Source organism: Balaenoptera musculus, chromosome X (genome assembly GCF_009873245.2).
Source record: "Balaenoptera musculus isolate JJ_BM4_2016_0621 chromosome X, mBalMus1.pri.v3, whole genome shotgun sequence".
Classification (NCBI taxonomy): Eukaryota; Metazoa; Chordata; class Mammalia; order Artiodactyla; family Balaenopteridae; genus Balaenoptera; species Balaenoptera musculus.
The window spans coordinates 91,047,211-91,056,962 of NC_045806.1; positions in this window are offsets into that span (position 1 = coordinate 91,047,211).

Consider the following 9,752-nt stretch of genomic DNA (forward strand, 5'->3'; position numbering starts at 1 on the left):
TAAGTCTATTTGAATTAATTACACTTCCAATGCATGATAGCTTGTGTTTGGGGGGTGGGGGTGGGGAGTGGGATGGAAAAGAATGGAAGAGACTAGAAGGAAAGGAAAGGGAACGGAAGGGAAGGGAAGGATGCTGGCAGTGAGAGAAATGATGTTTCAATATGGCCCATAGGAATAGCAAGCAAATATTAGAATGATGCTTACATAGCACATTTATTGCTATTATCATTGCAAAGTGTTTACTATGTATTTTAATTAAAAAACAAGTTACAAAACAATATGAATGGTTTGATAACATTTTTCTAAAAATGTGTGCGTGTATGTATAGGACAACGATGGACCAGAAAGATAAATGCCAAAATATTACCCGTGATTTTTTTCTGGTTTGTGGGATACCGTTGATTGACCAATGTCTTCTAAATCTCCTACATTAAACATGTAAGTTTTGTAATAAGAAAAAAAAAAAACCCTCCCTTCCTGTAGCTACCACCTTATCTCTCTTCTTTCCTTCAAATCTAAATGCTTTGAAGCCTCCATTTGCTTTTGCACGTCTTTCCTCTCCAATCTCTCCTCAACTGTCTGCCATCCAGCCTGACTTCCCACCACCTACTGAAACCATCCTCACCGAGGTCACGTATGGCATCCTCGCTGCTCATCTGCTACAGTTTTTCTGTACTTTTCTGACCTGCCTGTGTTGTTGGACTGGATTAGATGCTATAGATTGCTCTGTTCTTCTTTATATTCCTTAATTCCTTGGATCCCAGGACCACCCTCTTTCCTAGGTTTGCTGGCAGCAAATGTATGAACTGAAAAGGCAGACAAATCTGGGTTTGAATCCTGGCTCTGGCACTGACTAACAGCATACATTTTTGCAGGTTTCCTTAATGTCTCTGGGCCTGTTTCTTTCTCCGGAAAATGGAGAGGATAATGCCTACTTCACAAAATTCTGTTCAGGATTAAATGAGATGATGCCTTTGAAGCAACTTGGCATAGTCATTGGCACGTGGCAAGTGGTAGTAAATGACAGTAGTAGCTTTGGTAGAATTGTTATTCCTCCTTCTCTGAATTCTCACCTCAGGTTCCCCTTCAAATGTCAGTGCTTTCTAGGACTCTGTCCTGGGTCTTGTTCTCTTCTGATGCTATGCCCTGTCCCTGGGTGATCTCTTCCATGCTCATGGCTTCAACTCCCACCACATGCTGATAAACTGTCAAATATGTACCCTCATCTAGACTCATTTCTCCTGAGTTCCAGACCCTTCTAATCATCTGCCTGAGGTTCATCACTTGGATGTCCCCTACCAGAATTTCAGAGATGGGAGGATTGTGTAGTTCAGTGGTTACCAACTGGGGACCATTCCGTCCCTTCAGGGGACATTTGGCAATGTCTAGAGTCATTTTTGGTTGTCATGACTGGTGGTTGGGGGGCGGGGAGTGTGCCCTACTGGCATCTAGGGGATAGAGGCAAAGGGTGCAGCTAAACCTCCTACAATGCACAGGACAGCCATCCACACAAAAGAATTGTCTGGCCCCAAATGTCAATAGTATCAAGATTGAGATACCCTCGTGTAAATAACCCCTAAAGGCCCCACTCTGACATTCTTGCAGGGGACATTCAAGTGATGTTGACAGAAGGAGGTTTCAGTGGCAGAGTGATCATTGATGCCATCCTCCTCACTCCTTGTTTGCCTCCCACCCCTCTTGCTGCTTCCCTCTGCTTCCTTTGTAAACTCTTCTTGGAACTATTCCTTAAACAGCTGTCCCTTCAGTCTTCTGTCCTCACCTGCGCCCCTCTGAGTAACCGTCCCTGAGTGAGCGCATCTAGTTCCGTGGCTTCAGCTTCAGCCTTTATGCTGATGACTTCCAGGTCTATGTTTCCAAGCCAGATTTTGATCTCTCAAGTTCCAGGCTCATGTAGCCACCTACTTCCTATTATTCAGAGTATCTTCTGAACCTAATTTCTATTCTCATATTTAAGGCTTGAGGATTTTGAAGGACTATATACATGCTACTTTCTGCCTGTATCCTCTGTTTTATTCACTTAACTGCCTAGTGTCTCATAACCAATTTTCCACTTTTTTCCACCTATCAAAATTTACCCATTTAGCATTACACTCCCCGGAATCCTGGCAGGTGGCAAGTGCTAATCTTATAAATTCTACTCATACAAGTATTTGCCAAATGACTTAGTATGTCTGAGATGCAGCATTGTCTTTGGGGAATTCAATATAAGGTTACTGTAAGAGATATAATTGATTAACTTTTATCCTGGTTCTGTCACTAACTGGCTGTGTGACTTTGGGTAAATTAGTTTCATTTTCTGGGTCTCAGTTTCCTAACCGGGAAATTGAGAGGGTTAGACGAGAACAGTTTTGGGAATGTGCCTGATTATAACAATCAATAGAACTACTTGCTAAAAGTAAACATCTCCAGGCACTTCTCTAGAGTAGGATTCAGGATGGGTTATTATGTCATGGATTTAACCAGCTAAAATCTCCTATAGCAACCTTAATTCCAGTAGACAAACTCAAGAGCCAAAAATCTCCATCTGCAAAACTCAGGATTTTCCCCCCAGTCAGCTGTCTCATCCCAAAGGACCCAACACTCCCCTGCACTCCAGCACTAATGCCTCTCCCTGTCTCCCTCTACTCACTTCATAGCCACAGGAGAGACTGCAACTGCTGGGTTGAGAGGGGACACAAAATTACCCAGGGCTACACGGAGGAGGCTGCGTTTGGGCTGGGCCTTGAGGGATGGGGCAGGATTTCCCCAGAGATGGAGGGAACGACTGCTTCCGAAAGAGACCGTGGTGTGAATTCATTTATTCAAATGGTGTTTATTGGTATCTACTACGTGCCACGGGCTAAGAGCAAGGTAAAGAAGGGCACGGACTTTGGAGTCAGCGGGACCTGGGCTCTGTCGACTGAAAAAAAGGCACAACCTAAAAATTGAGAATTGTGTTTTATTCAGGGGACTTTCTGAGGACTTAAGACTGGGAGGCAGCCTCTCAGATAGCTCTGAGGGACTGCCCTGAAGCGGTAAGGGAGGAGCCAGGATATAGAGGAGTTTTGGGCCAGGTAGTCGGGGACATCAAAAGATTACTGTTAGTAAAGCAATTATACTCCAATAAAGATGTTAAAAAAAAAAAAAAAAGAAAACCCAGACATCTCAAGTTAATGAATTTAGCGCTTTTTAAATTGTTTTGTATTTTTTATTGGGGTATAGTTGCTTTACAGTGTTGTGCTACCTCCTGCTGCACATGAAAGTGAACCAGCCATATGTATACACATATCCGCTCCTTTTTGGATTTCCCTCCTATCCAGGTCACCACAGAGCACCGAGTAGAGTTTGCCGTGCTATACTGCGGGCCCTCACTAGTTACCTATTTCATACCCAGCGGCATATATATGTCAACTCCAATCTCCCAATTCATCCCCCCACCCCGCTTTCCCCCCTGGTGTCCACACATTTGTTCTCTACACCTATGTCTCTATTTCTGCTTTGCAGATATGTTCATCTTACCATTTTCACGTGTGGGAAGATGCCAAGAGTCTGGGCTCATTGAAATCATTCCTCTGATAGGCACCTTAGCTCTCTAGGGCCAGTATCCTGTTCTTTCCCATCCTGAGTCCACCCAGGGCTCACTGCTGGGGCGGGCTATAGTGGTTGAGGGCATCCTTTATTTGCTAATATGGCAGGCACCGTTTTTCATTCGCAGCTCCAAATACCTGTTTTGTACCCTCATCCACAACACCCGCCTGACTGCCTACAGCAGCTCCCTGTTCTCCTTGGGCCCCGGAAGCAGCTCCCAGCCCACCCTTGCTGCTCAAATGCAGCTGTCTGACCCACAGCCATTTCCATCCAATTGCTGCTCCCCAAATACGCTTCCTAGGCAGCTGGAATTATGTCCCCATGCATCAGAGGCCCATTTTGGTAACTTTGGAATTTGTCTGTAGCAACTCCAACTAAAGTACGGGCAAACTCAGGTGCAAAACTCTTGAGTCCCTCACCCCCAGTATCAGGTCAGGAAAAGCCCTGCAGGCCCTGTTTGCATACTTTGCTCCTGGTCCCTCCCCTCGTCCCCCCCCCACGGCCCCCTCCCCCCGTGCCTCTGTGTGCACGTGCAGTTGGCTCTGGCAGCCATATTGTCTCCCTTTTGCTGGTGGTGTGTCGGCGGTTATGTTGTCCCCAGGGGCTGCATGGGTGTGTTTGTGAGTGTTTCTCCTCGAACCCATCAGTATTAGTGCAAGAAGGTTTGGTGACCTTACAGTTTATTGTCCCAGCCAGGTTATAAAAGCAGTGCTATTAGTCTTTACACCGTGACAGAACTTGCCCCGCGGGGAGGTAAGTCCCTGACCTGAGTGGGGCCAGCTGTGATCTATGGTCACACTATTTATACCCTTATAAATACGAGGGTACAAAATCAGGGGTAAAAATATCCGTATGCAAGCAGGGGTTCTGGCCCAGAAAGGCAGTTTGAACCTCTTGGTAATAAGCCTGAGTCGATTGCATTAGTCTTTTGCAGTACTGAGTTGTATCTGCTTGCAGCAAAGTGGAGTGGAAAATCAGGGTGTAATGCCCAGTCTCCACTAATCTGTCTGTGATATAGTCATAAAGTGACAATGTCTGCCAAAAGGAAAGAGCGCCTTAGGGCCAACGAGACTACCTTAGGCCAAGGTAGATATAAGTATTCAGAAAGTTTAGGAAGTTTTAATTTTGAAACCCCATTAGCTCAAGTAGTCAGTTCCAGCAGAAAGCAAGGTGAGATTGGAGCTCCAGCCCTGGAGACCTCCTGGCCAGGGCTGGTCCGTGAGCTGGAAGAGGGGTGGTGGCCAGTGGCTTCGGTACTTCAGTGACCTGGAATCCTTGACACTGCAACCAGTCCGGTCCTGGCCCTGAGGCAGTGGTGACCCCACCCACTGTGACCTGAAGGTTGTATTGGCTTCCCTGGGTCCTGATCACACCTGCAGCTGATGGTCTCCCAGCCCACCCTGGCCAGGCCACCAAGGATGTGGCACCTTTGGGCAGTGAGCTTGGTGGGGCAAGAAGAATGGTGGCAGCCCAAGTGCTAGATGGGCTATGAGGAGCCTTGAGGACCGGAGAAGGGAGATCAGCATGGGTGTCAGCTAGCCCACTTCAACTTCAGACCATGGACCTACACACTTCTGAGGATCTGGTGTGACCGCTGTTTCCCAGTTGGAGGAGATGCTCCTTGGCACTGGCAACAATGAACAAAGGCTTTGCCAGAGCAGAAGGCTGCTGGAATCCTGAAAGAAGACAAGTGGAGGGGTCAGTAGCCAATAGGTGGTCTCCATTCTACCAGACCTTGATAATGGAAAAAAGAAGGGGTAAGACAACATACCACATTTGGTCAATAGGAACACTAAGGGAAGATTTTCTGTCTCTTGTTTGAAGTCTTGTGTATATAATTGAAAAGGTTTCTCTTAACTTTCCCCCAAACCATTAAAAAGAAAACTTATTTTGTCATATCTACACAGACCGTCTAGCAGTAAGGACTCTTGTAAATGCTCCAGTTTTCCCCTCTTTTTAAAAATTAAGTTTTGGGGCTTCCCTGGTGGCGCAGCGGTTAAGAATCCGCCTGCCAGTGCAGGGGACACGGGTTCGAGCCCTGGTCCGGGAAGATCCCACATGCTGCAGAGCAACTAAGCCCGTGCGCCACAACTACGGAGCCTGCACTCTAGAGCCCGCGAGCCACAACTACTTAGCGTGCGTGCCACAACTACTGAAGCCCACGTGCCTAGAGCCCGTGCTCCACAACAAGAGAAGCCACCGCTCACCGCAACTAGAGAAAAGCCCTCGCGCAGCAACAAAGACCCAACGCAGCCAAAAGTAAAGTAAATAAAATAAAATAAATGAATTTTAAAAATGTTAAGAAAAGTAAAAATTAAGTTTTTTGAGATAAATTTCGCTATTTTAACCACTTTTAAGTGTACAGTTTAGTGATTTTTCATATATTCACAATGTTATGCAACTATCACCACTATTTAATTCCAGAGCATTTTTGTTACCCCAAAGATAAATCCTGTACCCTTTAAACAGTTGTTCTCCATTCTCCCCCTGGCAGTCACTAATTCGTTTCCTGTCTCTATGGACTTGCCTACTCTGAACATTTCATATAAATGAAACCGGACAATATATGGCCTTTAGTGTCTGGCTTGTTTCACTTAGCATAATGTTTTCAGGGGTCACCTATGTTGTAGCATGTATCAGCACTTCATTCCTTTTACTTTTTCTTCAGCTAGGACAACAAAAGAGATGATTTATTCTACACCTGTTACATTCAGCCACAACTGAGAACAGAACTAGCCCATAATGTTACAGGTCCAGGGCAAAGGACCAAAAGGGACTGTTTTGATATGAGCAAGGTGGGTCTCTCAAAGGTAGTCGAGGCAGTCAGAATGGCCATGCATGTTCTAGATCCATTGAGATAAGTTCTAGACAGTAGGCATGCAGTCCAACAATTTGTAGCAGCGTCCCTGGCTATGGCTTCTCTTGTTTCTGCTCCTGTGGCTTCCATGGGTGTACAAGTTTACTTGGACCTCTGCCTCATCTTTCTTCTTTTGTGCTTTAGCCTGCACATTCTCTTCTTCCTCCACTTCACTCTCACGGCACAGAGGTTTCTCAGAAGATGGTGCTAAGGCTGAGAAACTTCAGTCCTTTTTTGATGGCTGGATAATATTCCATTGTATGAATATATCATGTTTGTGTATCCATTCATCAGTTGATGGACAATTGGATTCTATCCAGTTTTTGAATAACGCTGCTGTGAACATTTGTGCACAGGTTTTTGTTTGAATGTAGGTTTTCACTTCTCTTAAGTATATACTTAGGTATAGAATTGCTGGGTCATATAGTAACTCTATGTCTAACTTTTTGAAGAACTGCCAAACTTTTTTCCACAGAGACAGCACCATCTTATATTCACAGCAGCAATGTATGACGGTTCCAATTTCTCCATATCCTCACTGACACATTGTTATTTTTCATTTCTGTAATTATAGCCACCCCAGTGAGTGTAGCTCATTGTGGTTTTGATTTGCATTTTCCAAATAACTAATGATCTTTTCATATGTTTGTGCCATTTGTATATTTTCTTTGGAGAAATGTCTATTCAAATCCTTTGCCCATTTTTAAACTGGGTTCTTTGTCTTTTTATAGAGTTTATAAAGTTGTAAGCATTCTAATATATTCTATATACTAGACCATTATCAGCTATATCATTTGCAAATATCTTCTGTAATCCCATGGGTTGTCTTTTCATTTTCTTGGTAGTCTCCTTTGACATACCAAAGTTTTAATTTTGATGAAATCCAATTTATTTTTTCATCGGTTGCTTGTCCTTTCAGTATTATGTTTAAGAAACAACTGCTTAGGGCTTCCCTGGTGGCGCAGTGGATAAGAATCTGCCTGCCAATGCAGGGCGCACAGGTTCGACCCCTGGTCTGGGAAGATCCCACATGCCGCGGAGCAACTAAGCCCGTGAGCCACAACTACTGAGCCTGTGCTCTAGAGCCCGTGAGCCACAACTACTGAAGCCCGCGTGCCTAGAGCCTGTGCTCCACAACAAAGAATAGCCCCTGTTTGCCACAGCTAAAGAAAGCCTACGTGCAGCAACGAAGACCCAACACAGCCAAAAATAAATAATAAAATAAAAATTTTAAAAATTAAAAAAAAAGGAAACAACTGCCTAGTCCAAGGTACAAATATTTATTACCTATCTTCTAAGAGTTTTATAGTATTAGTTATTACATTTGGTTCTTTGATTCACCTTGAGTAAATTTTTACGTATTGTGTGAGGTAGGGTTCCAAATTATTATTATTATTAATTTTGCATGTGGATATCCATTTGTTCCAGCACCATTTTTTGAAAAAACTATTCTTTCTCCATTGAATGGCCTTGGCACCCTTGCCAAAAAGCGATTGACTGTAAATTTATTTCTGGACTGTCAGTTCTATTCCATTGATCTACATGTCTGTTCTTATAATACCCCCACTATTTTGATTACTGTAGGTTTGTAGTACGTTTTGAAATTGGGAAGTGTTAGATCCCAGCTTTACTCTCCTTTTTGAAAATTGTTTTTGCTATTCTGGGTCCCTTGCATTTCCATATAAATTTTAGGACCAGCTTGTCAGTTTCTCCAAAGAAGGCAGTTGGAATTTTGATAGGGACTGCTTTGAGTCTGTGGATTAATTTTGACAAGTACTGCCATCTTAATAGTATTAAGTCTTCCAATCCATCAACACAAGATGCCTTTCCATTTATTTAGGTCTTTAAAATTTTTTTTCTACAAATTTTGTAGTTTAGAGTGTACAGGTCTTACACTTCCTTGGTTAAGATTCTTCTTAAGTATTTCATTCTTTTTGATGCTATTATAAATTGAATTGTTAACTTTTTTTTTGATTTTTCACTGCTAGTGTATAGAAATAACACTGATTTTTTTGTATATTGATCTTGTATCCTGCAACTTTGCTGAACTCATTTGTTAGCTATAATATTTTATTTGTGGGTACTTTAGGGTTTTCTATATATAAGACCAAGTCATCAGTAATCATTGGTACTTTTAATTCTTCCTTTACTATATGGATGCCATGTATTTCTTTTTCTTGCCTAATTTCCCTGACTAGAACCTCCCATACAATGTTAAGTAGAAGTGTCAAGAGCAGACATCCTTGCCCTGTTCCTGATCTTAGGAGAAAACATTCCTTTTTTCAGCATTATGTATGAGGTTATCTGTGTGTGTTTCCTAGATACCCTTTATCATCTTTAGGAAGTTCCCTTCTATTCCTAGTATTTTGAGTTCTTTTTAATCATGAAAGTGTGTTGGATTTTTGTTAAATGCTTTTACTGTGTTTATTGAGATAATTGTGTTTTTCCCCCTTTAGTCTATTAATGTGGTATATTATATTAATTGACTTTCATATGTTGAACCAATCTTGCATTCTAGGGATAAACCCACTTAATCATGTCATATAATCCTTTAATATGCTGATGTATTTGTTTTTCTAGTATTTTGTATCTAGATTCATAAGGGATATTGATCCATAGTTTTCTTTTCTTCCAATGTCTTTGACTGGCTTTGGAAATGTTGGCCTTATAGAATTAGTTGGGATGTGTTCCCGCCTTTTCTACTTTTTGGAAGAATTTGAGAAGTACTGGTTTTAATTCTTTTATTGTTTCATAGAATTCACCAGTGAGATCATCTGGTCTTAGACTTTTTTATTGGAAGTTTTTTTTTGTTTGCTTCTTTTATTTATTTATTTATTTTACTGCTAACTATGTCAATGATTATACCTGTGGTATTTTAATTTGTAGAGGTGACTGAATGTAAACATGGAGAAGCTAATGCTACTGAAAGAAGATTTTTATTACTTATATTTTCCAGGAGGAGGGAGTATGCCGTACCATGCAAGGCCACATGGGGAAGCACCAGTGTCAGTCAGTAGGCAGAAAGGAGTGAGTGGAAAGCCTAGTCCAGAGCCTTTACTGGGGTTTCCAGGAAAGGCAAGGCAAGGCAGAGCAGGGTAAGTAGCTTAGGACTGGCTAGTTTGAATAATTCTAGTGGGGCTTGGGGCATAGGGGGGCTGTCCCTAGTTGTCTGTTATCTGTCCTGGGTTGACTTAGTTCAGGGGAAATATTGGCTTGGTATGTGAGAGTTAGATAAGGAAGTGGCTCAAAGTATGGGCTCTGTTTATATCACAGAGGAGATATAAACAAATTTGGCCATTAGTTTGGC